Source organism: Macrosteles quadrilineatus, unplaced genomic scaffold (genome assembly GCF_028750875.1).
Source record: "Macrosteles quadrilineatus isolate MER2022 unplaced genomic scaffold, UCM_ALF_1.0 Scaffold_1__1_contigs__length_201487025, whole genome shotgun sequence".
Lineage (NCBI taxonomy): Eukaryota > Metazoa > Arthropoda > Insecta > Hemiptera > Cicadellidae > Macrosteles > Macrosteles quadrilineatus.
In genome coordinates, this window is record NW_026542594.1 from 192232920 (window position 1) to 192252778 (window position 19859).

Genomic DNA, 19859 nt, shown 5'->3' on the forward strand with positions numbered 1-19859 from the left:
TACCCTACCCTGCTCTACTAGCCCTAGCTGTACCCTACCCTGCTCTACTAGCCCTAGCTGTACCCTACCCTGCTCTAGCAGTACCCTGCCCTGCTCTACTGGCCCCAGCTATACCCTACCCTGCTCTACTGGCCTCAGCTGTATACCCTATCCTGCCTTTCTAGCCCTAGCTGTACCCTACCCTGCTCTACTAGCCCTAGCTGTACCCTACCTGCCCTACTGGTTCTAGCTGTACCCTATCCTGCCTTTCTAGCCCTAGCTGTACCCTACCCTGCCCTTCTGGTTCTAGCCTTATATCCTATCCTGCTCTACTGGCCCCAGCTGTACCCTACCCTGCTCTACTGGCCTCAGCTGTACCCTATCCTGCCTTATTGGCCCTAGCTGTACCCTACCCTGCTCTACTAGCCCTAGCTGTACCCTACCCTGCTCTACTAGCCCTAGCTGTACCCTACCCTGCCCTACTGGTTTTAGCTGTATACCCTATCCTGCCTTTCAAGCCCTAGCTGTACCCTATCCTGCTCTTCTAGCCCTAGCTGTACCCTACAAGCCCTACTGGTTCTAGCTGTACCCTATCCTGCCTTTCTAGCCCTAGGGTACAGCTGCTCTACTAGCCCTAGCAGTACCCTGCCCTGCTCTACTGGCCCCAGCTGTATACCCTACCCTGCCATTCCAGTCCTAGCTGTAACCAACCCTGCTCTACTGGCCCCAGCTATATACCCTACCCTGCCATTCCGGTCCTAGCTGTACCCTACCCTGCTATACTAGCCCTAGCTGTACCCTACCCTGCCCTACTGGTTCTAGCTTTACCCTATCCTGCCTTTCTAGCCCTAGCTGTACCCTACCCTGCTCTACTAGCCCTAGCAGTACCCTGCCCTGCCCTGTTGGCCCCCAGCTGCATCCTACCCTGCCCTTCTGGTTCTAGCGTTATATCCTATCCTGCTCTACTGGCCCCAGCTGTACCCTACCCTGCTCTACTGGCCTCAGCTGTACCCTACCCTTCTCTACTAGCCCTAGCTGTACCCTACCCTGCTCTACTAGCCCTAGCTGTACCCTACCCTGCTCTACTAGCCCTAGCTGTACCCTACCCTGCCCTACTGGTTCTAGCTGTATACCCTATCCTGCCTTTCAAGCCCTAGCTGTACCCTATCCTGCTCTTCTAGCCCTAGCTGTACCCTATCCTGCTCTTCTAGCCCTAGCTGTACCCAACCTGCCCTACTGGTTCTAGCTGTACCCTATCCTGCCTTTCTAGCCCTAGGGTACAGCTGCTCTACTAGCCCTAGCAGTACCCTGCCCTGCTCTACTGGCCCCAGCTGTATACCCTACCCTGCCATTACAGTCCTAGCTGTAACCAACCCTGCTCTACTGGCCCCAGCTATATACCCTACCCTGCCATTCCGGTCCTAGCTGTACCCTACCCTGCTATACTAGCCCTAGCTGTACCCTACCCTGCCCTACTGGTTCTAGCTGTACCCTATCCTGCCTTTCTAGCCCTAGCTGTACCCTACCCTGCTCTACTAGCCCTAGCAGTACCCTGCCCTGCCCTGTTGGCCCCCAGCTGCATCCTACCCTGCCCTTCTGGTTCTAGCGTTATATCCTATCCTGCTCTACTGGCCCCAGCTGTACCCTACCCTGCTCTACTGGCCTCAGCTGTACCCTATCCTGCCTTTTTGGCCCTAGCTGTACCCTACCCTGCTCTACTAGCCCTAGCTGTACCCTACCCTGCTCTACTAGCCCTAGCAGTACCCTGCCCTGCTCTACTGGCCCCAGCTGTATACCCTACCCTGCCGTTCCAGTCCTAGCTGTACCCTTTCCTGCTCCACTGGCCCCAGCTATATACCCTACCCTGCCATTCCAGTCCTACCTGTACCCTACCCTGCTCTACTGGCCCCAGCTATATACCCTACCCTGCCATTCCGGTCCTACCTGTACCCTACCCTGCTCTACTGGCCCCAGCTATACCCTACCCTGCTTTACTGGCCTCAGCTGTACCCTATCCTGCCTTATTGGCCCTTATTGGCCCTAGCTGTACCCTACCCTGCTCTACTAGCCCTAGCTAAACCCTACCTGCCCTACTAGTTCTAGCTGTATACCCTACCATGCCTTTCTAGCCCTAGCTGTACCCTACCCTGCCCTGCTCGCCTCCAGCTGCATCCTACCAGCTGTACCCTGCCCTGCTCTACTGGCCCCAGCTGTATACCCTACCCTGCCATTCCAGTCCTAGCTGTACCCTACCCTGCTCTATTGGCCCCAGCTATATACCCTACCCTGCCCTTCTGGTTCTAGCTGTATACCCTATCCTGCTCTACTGGCCCCAGCTATACCCTACCCTGCTCTACTGGCCTCAGCTGTACCCTATCCTGCCTTATTGGCCCTTATTGGCCCTAGCTGTACCCTACCCTGCTCTACTAGCCCTAGCTAAACCCTACCTACCCTACTAGTTCTAGCTGTATACCCTACCATGCCTTTCTAGCCCTAGCTGTACCCTACCCTGCCCTGCTCGCCTCCAGCTGCATCCTACCCTGCTCTACTAGCCCTAGCAGTACCCTGCCCTGCTCTACTGGCCCCAGCTGACCATGCCATTCCAGTCCTAGCTGTAACCAACCCTGCTCTACTGGCCCCAGCTATATACCCTACCCTGCCATTCCGGTCCTAGCTGTACCCTACCCTGCTCTACTAGCCCTAGCTGTACCCTACCCTGCCCTACTGGTTCTAGCTGTATACCCTATCCTGCCTTTCTAGCCCTAGCTGTACCCTACTACTGGCGATCCTAGCTGTACCCTACCCAGCCCTACTGGATTTAGCTGTATACCCGGCTCGCCTCCAGCTGCATCCTACCCTGCTCTACTATCCCTAGCAGTACCCTGCCCTGCTCTACTTGCCCCAGCTGCATCCTATACTGCTCTACTAGCCCTAGCAGTACCCTGCCCTGCTCGCCCCCAGCTGCATCCTACCCTGCTCTACTAGCCCTAGCAGTACCCTGCCCTGCTCTACTAGCCCTAGCTGCACCCTACCCTGCCCTACTGGTTCTAGCTGTATACCCTATCCTGCCTTTCTAGCCCTAGCTGTACCCTACCCTGCTCTACTAGCCCTAAGCTGTACCCTACCTGCCCTACTGGTTCTAGCTGTACCCTATCCTGCCTTTCTAGCCCTAGCTGTACCCTACCCTGCTCTACTAGCCCTAGCAGTACCCTGCCCTGCCCTGTTGGCCCCCAGCTGCATATTACCCTGCCCTTCTGGTTCTAGCCTTATATCCTATCCTGCTCTACTGGCCCCAGCTGTACCCTACCCTGCTCTACTGGCCTCAGCTGTACCCTATCCTGCCTTATTGGCCCTAGCTGTATTCTACCCTGCTCTACTAGCCCTAGCTGTACCCTACCCTGCCCTACTGGTTTTAGCTGTATACCCTATCCTGCCTTTCTAGCCCTAGCTGTACCCTACCCTGCCCTGCTCGCCCCCAGCTGCATCCTACCCTGCTCTACTAGCCCTAGCAGTACCCGGCCCTGCTCTACTGGCCCCAGCTATATACCCTACCCTGCCATTCCGGTCCTAGCTGTACCCTACCCTGCCCCTACCCTGCTCTACTAGCCCTAGCTGTACCCTACCCTGCCCTACTGGTACAGCTGTATACCCTATCCTGCCTTTCTAGCCCTAGCTGTACCCTACCCTGCCCTGCTCGCCTCCAGCTGCTCTACTAGCCCTAGCAGTACCCTGCCCTGCTCTACTGGCCCCAGCTGTATACCCTACCCTGCCATTTCAGTCCTAGCTGTAACCAACCCTGCTCTACTGGCCCCAGCTATATACCCTACCCTGCCATTCCGGTCCTAGCTGTACCCTACCCTGCCCTGTTGGACCCCAGCTGCATCCTACCCTGCCCTTCTGGTTCTATCCTGCTCTACTGGCCCCAGCTATACCCTACCCTGCTCTACTGGCCTCAGCTGTACCCTATCCTGCCTTATTGGCCCTAGCTGTACCCTGCCCTGCTCTACTGGCCCCAGCTGCATCCTACCCTGCTCTACTAGCCCTAGCAGTACCCTGCCCTGCTCGCCCCCAGCTGCATCCTACCCTGCTCTACTAGCCCTAGCAGTACCCTGCCCTGCTCTACTAGCCCTAGCAGTACCCTGCCCTACTGGTTCTAGCTGTATATTCATCCTGCCTTTCTAGCCCTAGCTGTACCCTACCCTGCTCTACTAGCCCTAGCTGTACCCTACCTGCCCTACTGGTTCTAGCTGTACCCTATCCTGCCTTTCTAGCCCTAGCTGTACCCTACCCTGCTCTACTAGCCCTAGCAGTACCCTGCCCTGCCCTGATGGCCCCCAGCTGCATCCCACCCTGCCCTTCTGGTTCTAGCGTTATATCCTATCCTGCTCTACTGGCCCCAGCTGTACCCTACCCTGCTCTACTGGCCTCAGCTTTACCCTATCCTGCCTTTTTGGCCCTAGCTGTACCCTACCCTGCTCAACTAGCCCTAGCTGTACCCTACCCTGCTCTACTAGCCCTAGCTGTACCCTACCCTGCTCTAGCAGTACCCTGCCCTGCTCTACTGGCCCCAGCTATACCCTACCCTGCTCTACTGGCCTCAGCTGTACCCTATCCTGCCTTATTGGCCCTAGCTGTACCCTACCCTGCTCTACTAGCCCTAGCTGTACCCTACCCTGCTCTACTAGCCCTAGCAGTACCCTGCCCTGCTCTACTGGCCCTAGCAGTACCCTGCCCTGCTCGCCCCCAGCTGCATCCTACCCTGCTCTACTAGCCCTAGCAGTACCCTGCCCTGCTCTACTAGCCCTAGCTGTACCCTACCCTGCCCTACTGGTTCTAGCTGTATACCCTATCCTGCCTTTCTAGCCCTAGCTGTACCCTACCCTGCTCTACTAGCCCCAGCTGCATCCTACCCTGCCCTTCTGGTTCTATCCTGCTCTACTGGCCCCAGCTATACCCTACCCTGCTCTACTGGCCTCAGCTGTACCCTATCCTGCCTTATTGGCCCTAGCTGTACCCTGCCCTGCTCTACTGGCCCCAGCTGCATCCTACCCTGCTCTACTAGCCCTAGCAGTACCCTGCCCTGCTCGCCCCCAGCTGCATCCTACCCTGCTCTACTAGCCCTAGCAGTACCCTGCCCTGCTCTACTAGCCCTAGCAGTACCCTGCCCTACTGGTTCTAGCTGTATATTCATCCTGCCTTTCTAGCCCTAGCTGTACCCTACCCTGCTCTACTAGCCCTAGCTGTACCCTACCTGCCCTACTGGTTCTAGCTGTACCCTATCCTGCCTTTCTAGCCCTAGCTGTACCCTACCCTGCTCTACTAGCCCTAGCAGTACCCTGCCCTGCCCTGATGGCCCCCAGCTGCATCCCACCCTGCCCTTCTGGTTCTAGCGTTATATCCTATCCTGCTCTACTGGCCCCAGCTGTACCCTACCCTGCTCTACTGGCCTCAGCTTTACCCTATCCTGCCTTTTTGGCCCTAGCTGTACCCTACCCTGCTCAACTAGCCCTAGCTGTACCCTACCCTGCTCTACTAGCCCTAGCTGTACCCTACCCTGCTCTAGCAGTACCCTGCCCTGCTCTACTGGCCCCAGCTATACCCTACCCTGCTCTACTGGCCTCAGCTGTACCCTATCCTGCCTTATTGGCCCTAGCTGTACCCTACCCTGCTCTACTAGCCCTAGCTGTACCCTACCCTGCTCTACTAGCCCTAGCAGTACCCTGCCCTGCTCTACTGGCCCTAGCAGTACCCTGCCCTGCTCGCCCCCAGCTGCATCCTACCCTGCTCTACTAGCCCTAGCAGTACCCTGCCCTGCTCTACTAGCCCTAGCTGTACCCTACCCTGCCCTACTGGTTCTAGCTGTATACCCTATCCTGCCTTTCTAGCCCTAGCTGTACCCTACCCTGCTCTACTAGCCCAAGCTGTACCCTACCTGCCCTACTGGTTCTAGCTGTACCCTATCCTGCCTTTCTAGCCCTTGCTGTACCCTACCCTGCCCTTCTGGTTCTAGCCTTATATCCTATCCTGCTCTACTGGCCCCAGCTGTACCCTACCCTGCTCTACTGGCCTCAGCCCTATCCTGCCTTTTTGGCCCTAGCTGTACCCTACCCTGCTCTACTAGCCCTAGCTGTACCCTACCCTGCTCTACTAGCCCTAGCTGTACCCTACCCTGCTCTAGCAGTACCCTGCCCTGCTCTACTGGCCCCAGCTATACCCTACCCTGCTCTACTGGCCTCAGCTGTATACCCTATCCTGCCTTTCTAGCCCTAGCTGTACCCTACCCTGCTCTACTAGCCCTAGCTGTACCCTACCTGCCCTACTGGTTCTAGCTGTACCCTATCCTGCCTTTCTAGCCCTAGCTGTACCCTACCCTGCCCTTCTGGTTCTAGCCTTATATCCTATCCTGCTCTACTGGCCCCAGCTGTACCCTACCCTGCTCTACTGGCCTCAGCTGTACCCTATCCTGCCTTATTGGCCCTAGCTGTACCCTACCCTGCTCTACTAGCCCTAGCTGTACCCTACCCTGCTCTACTAGCCCTAGCTGTACCCTACCCTGCCCTACTGGTTTTAGCTGTATACCCTATCCTGCCTTTCAAGCCCTAGCTGTACCCTATCCTGCTCTTCTAGCCCTAGCTGTACCCTACAAGCCCTACTGGTTCTAGCTGTACCCTATCCTGCCTTTCTAGCCCTAGGGTACAGCTGCTCTACTAGCCCTAGCAGTACCCTGCCCTGCTCTACTGGCCCCAGCTGTATACCCTACCCTGCCATTCCAGTCCTAGCTGTAACCAACCCTGCTCTACTGGCCCCAGCTATATACCCTACCCTGCCATTCCGGTCCTAGCTGTACCCTACCCTGCTATACTAGCCCTAGCTGTACCCTACCCTGCCCTACTGGTTCTAGCTTTACCCTATCCTGCCTTTCTAGCCCTAGCTGTACCCTACCCTGCTCTACTAGCCCTAGCAGTACCCTGCCCTGCCCTGTTGGCCCCCAGCTGCATCCTACCCTGCCCTTCTGGTTCTAGCGTTATATCCTATCCTGCTCTACTGGCCCCAGCTGTACCCTACCCTGCTCTACTGGCCTCAGCTGTACCCTACCCTTCTCTACTAGCCCTAGCTGTACCCTACCCTGCTCTACTAGCCCTAGCTGTACCCTACCCTGCTCTACTAGCCCTAGCAGTACCCTGCCCTGCTCTACTGGCCCCAGCTGTATACCCTACCCTGCCGTTCCAGTCCTAGCTGTACTCTATCCTGCTCCACTGGCCCCAGCTATATACCCTACCCTGCCATTCCGGTCCTACCTGTACCCTACCCTGCTCTACTGGCCCCAGCTATATACCCTACCCTGCCATTCCGGTCCTACCTGTACCCTACCCTGCTCTACTGGCCCCAGCTATACCCTACCCTGCTCTACTGGCCTCAGCTGTACCCTATCCTGCCTTATTGGCCCTTATTGGCCCTAGCTGTACCCTACCCTGCTCTACTAGCCCTAGCTAAACCCTACCTGCCCTACTAGTTTTAGCTGTATACCCTACCATGCCTTTCTAGCCCTAGCTGTACCCTACCCTGCCCTGCTCGCCTCCAGCTGCATCCTACCAGCTGTACCCTGCCCTGCTCTACTGGCCCCAGCTGTATACCCTACCCTGCCATTCCAGTCCTAGCTGTACCCTACCCTGCTCTATTGGCCCCAGCTATATACCCTACCCTGCCCTTCTGGTTCTAGCTGTATACCCTATCCTGCTCTACTGGCCCCAGCTATACCCTACCCTGCTCTACTGGCCTCAGCTGTACCCTATCCTGCCTTATTGGCCCTTATTGGCCCTAGCTGTACCCTACCCAGCTCTACTAGCCCTAGCTAAACCCTACCTACCCTACTAGTTCTAGCTGTATACCCTACCATGCCTTTCTAGCCCTAGCTGTACCCTACCCTGCCCTGCTCGCCTCCAGCTGCATCCTACCCTGCTCTACTAGCCCTAGCAGTACCCTGCCCTGCTCTACTGGCCCCAGCTGACCATGCCATTCCAGTCCTAGCTGTAACCAACCCTGCTCTACTGGCCCCAGCTATATACCCTACCCTGCCATTCCGGTCCTAGCTGTACCCTACCCTGCTCTACTAGCCCTAGCTGTACCCTACCCTGCCCTACTGGTTCTAGCTGTATACCCTATCCTGCCTTTCTAGCCCTAGCTGTACCCTACTACTGGCGATCCTAGCTGTACCCTACCCAGCCCTACTGGATTTAGCTGTATACCCGGCTCGCCTCCAGCTGCATCCTACCCTGCTCTACTATCCCTAGCAGTACCCTGCCCTGCTCTACTTGCCCCAGCTGCATCCTATACTGCTCGCTCTACTAGCCCTAGCAGTACCCTGCCCTGCTCGCCCCCAGCTGCATCCTACCCTGCTCTACTAGCCCTAGCAGTACCCTGCCCTGCTCTACTAGCCCTAGCTGCACCCTACCCTGCCCTACTGCTTCTAGCTGTATACCCTATCCTGCCTTTCTAGCCCTAGCTGTACCCTACCCTGCTCTACTAGCCCTAAGCTGTACCCTACCTGCCCTACTGGTTCTAGCTGTACCCTATCCTGCCTTTCTAGCCCTAGCTGTACCCTACCCTGCTCTACTAGCCCTAGCAGTACCCTGCCCTGCCCTGTTGGCCCCCAGCTGCATCCTACCCTGCCCTTCTGGTTCTAGCCTTATATCCTATCCTGCTCTACTGGCCCCAGCTGTACCCTACCCTGCTCTACTGGCCTCAGCTGTACCCTATCCTGCCTTATTGGCCCTAGCTGTATTCTACCCTGCTCTACTAGCCCTAGCTGTACCCTACCCTGCCCTACTGGTTTTAGCTGTATACCCTATCCTGCCTTTCTAGCCCTAGCTGTACCCTACCCTGCCCTGCTCGCCCCCAGCTGCATCCTACCCTGCTCTACTAGCCCTAGCAGTACCCGGCCCTGCTCTACTGGCCCCAGCTACATACCCTACCCTGCCATTCCGGTCCTAGCTGTACCCTACCCTGCCCCTACCCTGCTCTACTAGCCCCAGCTGTACCCTACCCTGCCCTACTGGTACAGCTGTATACCCTATCCTGCCTTTCTAGCCCTAGCTGTACCCTACCCTGCCCTGCTCGCCTCCAGCTGCTCTACTAGCCCTAGCAGTACCCTGCCCTGCTCTACTGGCCCCAGCTGTATACCCTACCCTGCCATTTCAGTCCTAGCTGTAACCAACCCTGCTCTACTGGCCCCAGCTATATACCCTACCCTGCCATTCCGGTCCTAGCTGTACCCTACCCTGCTATACTAGCCCTAGCTGTACCCTACCCTGCCCTACTGGTTCTAGCTGTATACCCTATCCTGCCTTTCTAGCCCTAGCTGTACCCTACCCTGCCCTGCTCGCCTCCAGCTGCATCCTGCCCTGCTCTACTAGCCCTAGCAGTACCCTGCCCTGCTCTACTGGCCCCAGCTGTATACCTTATCCTGCCTTTCTAGCCCTAGCTGCACCCTACCCTGCCCTGCTCGCCCCCAGCTGCATCCTACCCTGCTCTACTAGCCCTAGCAGTACCCTGCCCTGCTCGCCCCCAGCTGCATCCTACCCTGCTCTACTAGCCCTAGCTGTACCCTACCCTGCCCTACTGGTTCTAGCTGTATACCCTATCCTGCCTTTCTAGCCCTAGCTGTACCCTACCCTGCCCTGCTCGCCTCCAGCTGCATCCTACCCTGCTCTACTAGCCCTAGCTGTACCCTACCCTGCTCTACTAGCCCTAGCTGTACCCTACCCTGCTCTACTAGCCCTAGCAGTACCCTGCCCTGCTCTACTGGCCCTAGCAGTACCCTGCCCTGCTCGCCCCCAGCTGCATCCTACCCTGCTCTACTAGCCTTAGCAGTACCCTGCCCTGCTCTACTAGCCCTAGCTGTACCCTACCCTGCCCTACTGGTTCTAGCTGTATACCCTATCCTGCCTTTCTAGCCCTAGCTGTACCCTACCCTGCTCTACTAGCCCTAGCTGTACCCTACCTGCCCTACTGGTTCTAGCTGTACCCTATCCTGCCTTTCTAGCCCTAGCTGTACCCTACCCTGCCCTTCTGGTTCTAGCCTTATATCCTATCCTCCTCTACTGGCCCCAGCTGTACCCTACCCTGCTCTACTGGCCTCAGCTGTACCCTATCCTGCCTTATTGGCCCTAGCTGTACCCTACCCTGCTCTACTAGCCCTAGCTGTACCCTACCCTGCTCTACTAGCCCTAGCTGTACCCTACCCTGCCCTACTGGTTTTAGCTGTATACCCTATCCTGCCTTTCAAGCCCTAGCTGTACCCTATCCTGCTCTTCTAGCCCTAGCTGTACCCTACAAGCCCTACTGGTTCTAGCTGTACCCTATCCTGCCTTTCTAGCCCTAGGGTACAGCTGCTCTACTAGCCCTAGCAGTACCCTGCCCTGCTCTACTGGCCCCAGCTGTATACCCTACCCTGCCATTCCAGTCCTAGCTGTAACCAACCCTGCTCTACTGGCCCCAGCTATATACCCTACCCTGCCATTCCAGTCCTAGCTGTACCCTACCCTGCTATACTAGCCCTAGCTGTACCCTACCCTGCCCTACTGGTTCTAGCTGTATACCCTATCCTGCCTTTCAAGCCCTAGCTGTACCCTATCCTGCTCTTCTAGCCCTAGCTGTACCCTATCCTGCTCTTCTAGCCCTAGCTGTACCCAACCTGCCCTACTGGTTCTAGCTGTACCCTATCCTGCCTTTCTAGCCCTAGGGTACAGCTGCTCTACTAGCCCTAGCAGTACCCTGCCCTGCTCTACTGGCCCCAGCTGTATACCCTACCCTGCCATTACAGTCCTAGCTGTAACCAACCCTGCTCTACTGGCCCCAGCTATATACCCTACCCTGCCATTCCGGTCCTAGCTGTACCCTACCCTGTATACTAGCCCTAGCTGTACCCTACCCTGCCCTACTGGTTCTAGCTGTACCCTATCCTGCCTTTCTAGCCCTAGCTGTACCCTACCCTGCTCTACTAGCCCTAGCAGTACCCTGCCCTGCCCTGTTGGCCCCCAGCTGCATCCTACCCTGCCCTTCTGGTTCTAGCGTTATATCCTATCCTGCTCTACTGGCCCCAGCTGTACCCTACCCTGCTCTACTGGCCTCAGCTGTACCCTATCCTGCCTTTTTGGCCCTAGCTGTACCCTACCCTGCTCTACTAGCCCTAGCTGTACCCTACCCTGCTCTACTAGCCCTAGCAGTACCCTGCCCTGCTCTACTGGCCCCAGCTGTATACCCTACCCTGCCGTTCCAGTCCTAGCTGTACCCTTTCCTGCTCCACTGGCCCCAGCTATATACCCTACCCTGCCATTCCAGTCCTACCTGTACCCTACCCTGCTCTACTGGCCCCAGCTATATACCCTACCCTGCCATTCCGGTCCTACCTGTACCCTACCCTGCTCTACTGGCCCCAGCTATACCCTACCCTGCTCTACTGGCCTCAGCTGTACCCTATCCTGCCTTATTGGCCCTTATTGGCCCTAGCTGTACCCTACCCTGCTCTACTAGCCCTAGCTAAACCCTACCTGCCCTACTAGTTCTAGCTGTATACCCTACCATGCCTTTCTAGCCCTAGCTGTACCCTACCCTGCCCTGCTCGCCTCCAGCTGCATCCTACCAGCTGTACCCTGCCCTGCTCTACTGGCCCCAGCTGTATACCCTACCCTGCCATTCCAGTCCTAGCTGTACCCTACCCTGCTCTATTGGCCCCAGCTATATACCCTACCCTGCCCTTCTGGTTCTAGCTGTATACCCTATCCTGCTCTACTGGCCCCAGCTATACCCTACCCTGCTCTACTGGCCTCAGCTGTACCCTATCCTGCCTTATTGGCCCTTATTGGCCCTAGCTGTACCCTACCCTGCCCTGCTCGCCTCCAGCTGCATCCTACCCTGCTCTACTAGCCCTAGCAGTACCCTGCCCTGCTCTACTGGCCCCAGCTGACCATGCCATTCCAGTCCTAGCTGTAACCAACCCTGCTCTACTGGCCCCAGCTATATACCCTACCCTGCCATTCCGGTCCTAGCTGTACCCTACCCTGCTCTACTAGCCCTAGCTGTACCCTACCCTGCCCTACTGGTTCTAGCTGTATACCCTATCCTGCCTTTCTAGCCCTAGCTGTACCCTACTACTGGCGATCCTAGCTGTACCCTACCCAGCCCTACTGGATTTAGCTGTATACCCGGCTCGCCTCCAGCTGCATCCTACCCTGCTCTACTATCCCTAGCAGTACCCTGCCCTGCTCTACTTGCCCCAGCTGCATCCTATACTGCTCTACTAGCCCTAGCAGTACCCTGCCCTGCTCGCCCCCAGCTGCATCCTACCCTGCTCTACTAGCCCTAGCAGTACCCTGCCCTGCTCTACTAGCCCTAGCTGCACCCTACCCTGCCCTACTGGTTCTAGCTGTATACCCTATCCTGCCTTTCTAGCCCTAGCTGTACCCTACCCTGCTCTACTAGCCCTAGCAGTACCCTGCCCTGCCCTGTTGGCCCCCAGCTGCATATTACCCTGCCCTTCTGGTTCTAGCCTTATATCCTATCCTGCTCTACTGGCCCCAGCTGTACCCTACCCTGCTCTACTGGCCTCAGCTGTACCCTATCCTGCCTTATTGGCCCTAGCTGTATTCTACCCTGCTCTACTAGCCCTAGCTGTACCCTACCCTGCCCTACTGGTTTTAGCTGTATACCCTATCCTGCCTTTCTAGCCCTAGCTGTACCCTACCCTGCCCTGCTCGCCCCCAGCTGCATCCTACCCTGCTCTACTAGCCCTAGCAGTACCCGGCCCTGCTCTACTGGCCCCAGCTATATACCCTACCCTGCCATTCCGGTCCTAGCTGTACCCTACCCTGCCCCTACCCTGCTCTACTAGCCCTAGCTGTACCCTACCCTGCCCTACTGGTACAGCTGTATACCCTATCCTGCCTTTCTAGCCCTAGCTGTACCCTACCCTGCCCTGCTCGCCTCCAGCTGCTCTACTAGCCCTAGCAGTACCCTGCCCTGCTCTACTGGCCCCAGCTGTATACCCTACCCTGCCATTTCAGTCCTAGCTGTAACCAACCCTGCTCTACTGGCCCCAGCTATATACCCTACCCTGCCATTCCGGTCCTAGCTGTACCCTACCCTGCTATACTAGCCCTAGCTGTACCCTACCCTGCCCTACTGGTTCTAGCTGTATACCCTATCCTGCCTTTCTAGCCCTAGCTGTACCCTACCCTGCCCTGCTCGCCTCCAGCTGCATCCTACCCTGCTCTACTAGCCCTAGCAGTACCCTGCCCTGCTCTACTGGCCCCAGCTGTATACCTTATCCTGCCTTTCTAGCCCTAGCTGCACCCTACCCTGCCCTGCTCGCCCCCAGCTGCATCCTACCCTGCTCTACTAGCCCTAGCAGTACCCTGCCCTGCTCGCCCCCAGCTGCATCCTACCCTGCTCTACTAGCCCTAGCTGTACCCTACCCTGCCCTACTGGTTCTAGCTGTATACCCTATCCTGCCTTTCTAGCCCTAGCTGTACCCTACCCTGCCCTGCTCGCCTCCAGCTGCATCCTACCCTGCTCTACTAGCCCTAGCTGTACCCTACCCTGCCCTACTGGTTCTAGCTGTATACCCTACCCTGCCATTCCAGTCCTAGCTGTACCCTACCCTGCTCTACTGGCCCCAGCTATATACCCTACCCTGCCATTCCGGTCCTAGCTGTACCCTACCCTGCTCTACTAGCCCTAGCTGTACCCCACCCTGCCCTTCTGGTTCTAGCTGTATACCCTACCCTGCTCTACTGGCCTCAGCTGTACCCTATTCTGCCTTATTGGCCCTAGCTGTACACTATCCTGCCTTTCTAGCCCTAGCTGTACCCTACCCTGCTCTACTAGCCCTAGCAGTACCCTGCCCTGCTCTACTGGCCCCAGCTGTATACCCTACCCTGCCGTTCCAGTCCTAGCTGTACCCTACCCTGCTTTACTGGCCCCAGCTATATACCCTACACTGCCATTCCGGTCCTAGTTGTACCCTAGCTGTATACCCTACCATGCCTTACTAGCCCCAGCTGTACCCTACCCTTCCCTGCTCGCCCTAGCTGTACCCTGCTCTGCCCCTTTTGTCCCCAGCTGCATCCTATCCTGCCCTACAGGTTCTAGCTGTATAACCTACCCTGCCATACCGGTCCTAGCTGTACCCTACCCTGCCCTACTAGCCCTAGCTGTACCCTACCCTGCTCTACTAGCCCTAGCCGTACCCTACCCTGCTCTACTAGCCCTAGCTGTACCTTACCCTGCCCTGCTCGCCCCCAGCTGCATCCTACCCTGCTCTACTAGCCCTAGCAGTACCCTGCCCTGCTCTACTGGCCCCAGCTGTATACAGTACCCTGCCATTCCAGTCCTAGCTGTACCCAACCCTGCTCTACTGGCCCCAGCTATATTATACCCTACCCTGCCATTCCGGTCCTAGCTGTACCCTACCCTGCCATTCCGGTCCTAGCTGTACCCTACCTGCCCTACTAGCCCTAGCTGTACCCTACCCTGCTCTACTAGCCCTAGGCGTACCCTACCCTTCTCTTTTAGCCCTAGCTGTACCCTACCCTGCTCTTTTAGCCCTAGCTGTACCGTACCCTGCCCTGCTTGCCCCCAGCTGCATTCTACCCTGCCCTACAGGTTCTAGCTGTATACCCTACCCTGCCATTCCGGTCCTAGTTGTACCCTACCCTGCTCTACTAGCCCTAGCTGTACCCTGCCCTGCTCTACTGGCCCCAGCTATATACCCTTACCTGCCATACCGATCCTAGCTGTACCCTACCCAGCCCTACTGGTTTTAGCTGTATACCCTACCCTGCCATTCCGGTCCTAGCTGTACCCTACCCTGCTCTACTAGCCCTAGCTGTACCCTAGCCTGCCCTTCTGGTTCTAGCTGTATACCCTATCCTGCTCTACTGGCCCCCCTGCTCTACTGGCCTCAGCTGTACCCTATCCTGCCTTATTGGCCCTAGCTGTACCCTACCCTGCTCTACTAGCCCTAGCTGTACCCTACCCTGCTCTACTAGCCCTAGCTGTACCCTACCCTGCTCTACTAGCCCTAGCTGTACCCTACCCTGCTCTACTAGCCCTAGCTGTATACCCTACCCTTCCATACAGGTCCTAGCTGTACTCTACCCTGCTCTACTAGCCCTAGCCGAACCCTACCCTGCTCTACTAGCCCTAGCTGTACCCTACCCTACTCTACTGACCCCAGCTGTATACCCTGCCCTGCCATACCGGTCCTAGCTGTACCCTACCCTGCTAGCCCTAGTGTCTAGTAGTACTGGCACTAGCTGCCCTACGCTGCCCTGCTGGCCCCAGCTGTACCCTGCTCTGCCCTACTGGCCCTAGCTGTAGTCTACCCAGCCCCAGCTGCACCCTACCCTGTCCTACTTAGCTAACTCTGATTTAATTGCCTTTGTACACCAAGCTACCCCTTTATTAGCTCCATTACCCTTCACTCTTTGCATCCACTGACTCTACCCCTTTATTAGCTTCATTACCCTACACTACCCTGGCAGTAGCCCTGCACCCTACACTGTATTGGTTCCATTCTGCCCTGTTACTTAGCCCTCTAAACAACACTGCCCTACCCCATGGATTTGTTTATTAGCCTGCACTACATCCCTTAAGCCCCTAAACCTTCACAGCCCTACCCGTATCCTTTACCCTAAGCTGCTCTTGCTCCAAAACTCTACACTGCCTGCCCTACCACCAACTGCCTTTCCCTGTACCCTATCCTGTAACCTTGGTACCCTTTGCTACCACATGGAAGCCCCTGTACCCCAAACCATAATGACTGATTATGAGGTCCACTCACAAGATCTTAGGAGTCTTGAGTATTGTAAATCCTCCATTCTGGTAGAGAAAGCCATTCTCTAAGAAGTAGTAACACAGCCGTACAATCCAGTTGTGTCCAGCAGAACTGAGAATCCCAGCAGCACCCAGAGAGCCTGGACAAACATCACAGCTAGAGTTGTACAATACACGCTGAATGGCTCAACATATAGTTAAATAACCTAATATCTATTACTGTTATTTTGGAGTTTTCAAGATTATATCCTAAAGAATTTGTTGGAATAGTAGGAACTTGGAAGTTATTTTATGGTTGAATTAACCCAACTGCAATTTTAACTTGTCTGCAGCTTGCTCTCCGACTTTTAACTTTGTGTTTGTATATGATGAACCAATCTCACAACCATGATAGGTTGATCCATAATGCATCGAGAAACTTGGTTCTTTTTAGCTCATTTATCCTCCTGTACTGTTTCAGGCTATGGATGATGACACCTCTTTTTCCTTGGCGTCCTTCGATGTTGTTCCAGCTACCGGGGAAATGTTACAGAGCTACTCACATGGAGAGGTAGTGAGAGAAATAGCGTCTGCTCTCTGGTCAGAACTCCGTGAGACACTGAAAGGGAAACTTGGACAAACATCGGAGCGATTGGTAGGATCCAATCCAACCAAGAACTGTACACTCCAAATGCCCACATTTGTCTTGCAACCGTGTGGTCACACTAATTATCAATTGTTTAAAACTGGTGTCAATAAAAAATGATATTAACAAAAACTGTTGTTCTGACTAAACCTAATGAGGTTATTTTAGGTTAATTACAGGAAATAAATTTGACAGTAAGGTAGGAAAGTGAGGCTATGTCACAGCTAACTGCTGATTGGCAGGATTCGCTGCCCGCTAACATTTAGAGGCGGTTTGGGAGCTCGAGCCCAGCTAGTACGCGCCTAGTGTTAGACGCGCCTAACTTTAGTCCCCGGACCAAAAACCAAGCTTGGGAGCTCGCGCCTAAGTTGAAATGGTCGTAGATCAAGTCTGAGTTGCAGCGCGGCTAGATGGACAGGAAATCGCGGGGAATTCAGGTTTTCACGTTGGCAACGGCCACTGCAGAACACGTTACCGTTGACAACAACAAAAGATGGATACAATTAAAGATGGATACAATTTTATCTTGGTTTATCAATGGTGGCTAATTAGTAGACTATGGTGTAAGTTTCTGCCTTGTACCATTGCAAAAATGTAGTTTTGTAAGATCGTTGTTTTACATCCCAATGACTGAAGAACCATAATTCTTTATTTTAAATTCTTTTAAGATCTAACTTTATTTTCACTTTACGGTTTATAATTATTTAATCAGTTGTCTTTAAGTACTACTATAGTTCGGCCGCTTATACAGCAACCTGCGTGCTAATGCTAACCAATGCTGGAGGAGGTCGCTATCTAAGCACAGTTGTCTTTAAGTAATACATCTTATGAATACGTACAGAGCAACATAGGATTCTGAAAATCAATATGATTTCTTTCAGAGATCAAAAACATTAGGTAATCATTTAATAAAGAATACCATGTGTGTTGAACGGTAACATCTGAAACTCAGTTTCATGCAATAAAAAGCTTCAAAATTAAACAGTAATTTCCGAGTATAATATATATATATAGGGGTATTGACGGAAATAAAAAAAAATAAAAGTATTTGAAGTAATTGCGGAGGATTTGATTGTGTGAAGCCAAGGTAAATGTAAAATATATCTTTTAATACTTACAAAAAAAAATTTTTTTCAATTAAAAAAATATTAAACATGACACTTTTTTATCTAATTTTACTAGGGAAGTATCTATTACCATAGGTAGCACTTAGTTCCGGGACCTATATACTTTCCCATTTTGAAATAAAATAAATTTAATTGAAAGTCCTATTAGGTTATTGTAAATTCGCTTAGTCTGCAGGTTTTCTGTGGCGGGTTATTGATATACTGTATATATTTTCTTATACTCCAAATAATCTAGGTACTCCATTTTTATGTAAATAGCACTTGGTCAATGACATTGAACTGAGCTCAATCACAACGCAATTAAAAGAAAACGATTATTACTGTGAGCTATTTGCAGTTTTTTTTTATGTTTTGTTTACTATCTCTTCACTCTTTCGTAGGGGGTGAGTGGGGGGTATGTATGCGGTTGCTAATTTTTTTCTAGCTAATAAAATATTTATAATTAAGGTATGGGTGCTTATAACCAAACTCTCAGTTGAAAGAAATTCTATTTAGGGTCCATATTTTTATTGCAGTTAACAGTAAAAACAAAAACCAAATAATATTTCGTTAAATTTAGCTTCCTGCAAGATTTTTGTTTTATTTTGAACAGAAACCTAAAAAAAACTGTTATCAAATATACTTTGAGAGTAATGAAATTGTTTGGAATTCCATAACGAATTCCAATATAACATTTTTTTAGTTAATATGTAAACAATTAACTAGCTAATGAGGTAATACCGGCATGATGTCGACTTAGACCTGCCCCCTGGTAGGACTAAAGTTGGGGACTAAACTCAAATCAAATCAAATAGTTCTAACTAAAAATTAGTCACTCACTAATTTTTATGACGGAAATATATCCCTTAGTCCCGAAATTGGTCTCCCAAACCCACCGAGACTATCTCTTAGGCTGGCGTCTATCTACTTGACTCCCAAACCAACAATTTTTAGGCGCGAGATTATCCCTGCACAAGTTAGGCGCGCGCCTACCTGATCCCGAGCTCACAAACCCGTTTTCGAGGCGGCAGCTTAAAATACCGGAAATATCCGGTTTTAGTCGCGGACTAGCGCTAATACCGAGCTCCCAAACCGCCTCTTAGGGTGCAGGGCTAAAAACATACTGGTCTATGGAATACTATGTATACTGATACACCCCCATATAGACTGGCAAAAAACCAAATTGCAACTTGGTACATAAAGTAATTTTTTAAATTTCAAAGTTTCCAATTTCCAAAAAACAGTAAAATCTAACCCATGATTCATGTAACTACCCTACCCACTTCTCAGAATTATACTGAAAAGATGAAAGAGGTGTCATTTTGCAGCATTTCTATGCTACCTGTATCCTGTATCCTACTCTATCCTGTAGCCCCTGTACCCTACACTGATCTACCCACACTGTCCTACCTATAGCCCCTGTTAACTGAAGAACTGTATGAGTAAGTAAAAAAGACTTACATTAAGGGCCGGTACATACACACCGACTTGGACGCATGTGAGTACGACTGTTCGTGTCGTGCTGGCATACGACAAAGTCGTGTTACCTCACGACAGTTGTCGTATCGGTATACGACTCAGCAAACACAACAGCGAATTCTACTGGCTTTAGGACTACTAACCCAGGCATACAGGCATACAACTATGTATAAACAGAATGAATGTGTATGGAAAGTTTAGTCGTTGCTACGTAAAAAAGTTGTTTTGAAACACTTTGCAAAAATAAACAATAATTTAAGTAATGCTATTTATGTACATTTCATTATACATCCTTAATTCGTATAATTATATGTGTTATCAGTTAAGGTAATGTTAATTTTGGTAAATTTTTGTTGCCCTTTACAATAAGTTACCGTTACAATAGTTATTTTTGTAAATGTACATACAGAAAACTCTCTCTTGTTCGGCCACCTCGGGACCGGACTACCGGCCGGACTACAAAATGGCGGGACTATCCGGCTTTAATGTCAAAATTTATAATGCCCTATTTAATGCATCACCTATGGTAAAAAATCAACAAAGACGTTGTTTAATGTTGAGCTATTTGAAAAATTACAATCATTCACCTATTTTGAAGTAGCCTACATAAATTTATTAATACTTGACTTAACCTCTCACAACCGTTAATTGCCATGATAACATCTTGGAAAACGTCTAAAATCACAAAAAAGTTGGTTTTTGAACGTTTGTTATTTAATAATTAAGTGTCACAGACCAGTTTTAAATAGCTAAAAACCCAGCGTGGCACCCCGCAGTCGTGTCCCGAGACGCACTAGTGTGTATACACCGACGCGACAGCCGTATAACGCCATGTC

General features: G+C 52.8%; 2 long non-coding RNA genes across 5 annotated transcripts in view; one reads left to right on the forward strand and one right to left on the reverse strand.

Moving 5' to 3' along the window:
- Positions 1-16485, forward strand: part of LOC128983406 (uncharacterized) — a 61684-nt gene extending 45199 nt beyond the window's left edge. For all 4 annotated transcript variants that reach the window (XR_008489843.1, XR_008489842.1, XR_008489841.1 and 1 more), the window contains one exon: positions 16274-16485. This is a non-coding gene — a long non-coding RNA (uncharacterized LOC128983406). The remainder of the gene's footprint in view (positions 1-16273) is intronic.
- The window catches only part of LOC128983408 (uncharacterized), an 87084-nt gene that overhangs the window by 41220 nt on the left and 26005 nt on the right, over positions 1-19859 (reverse strand). The window lies entirely within an intron of this gene.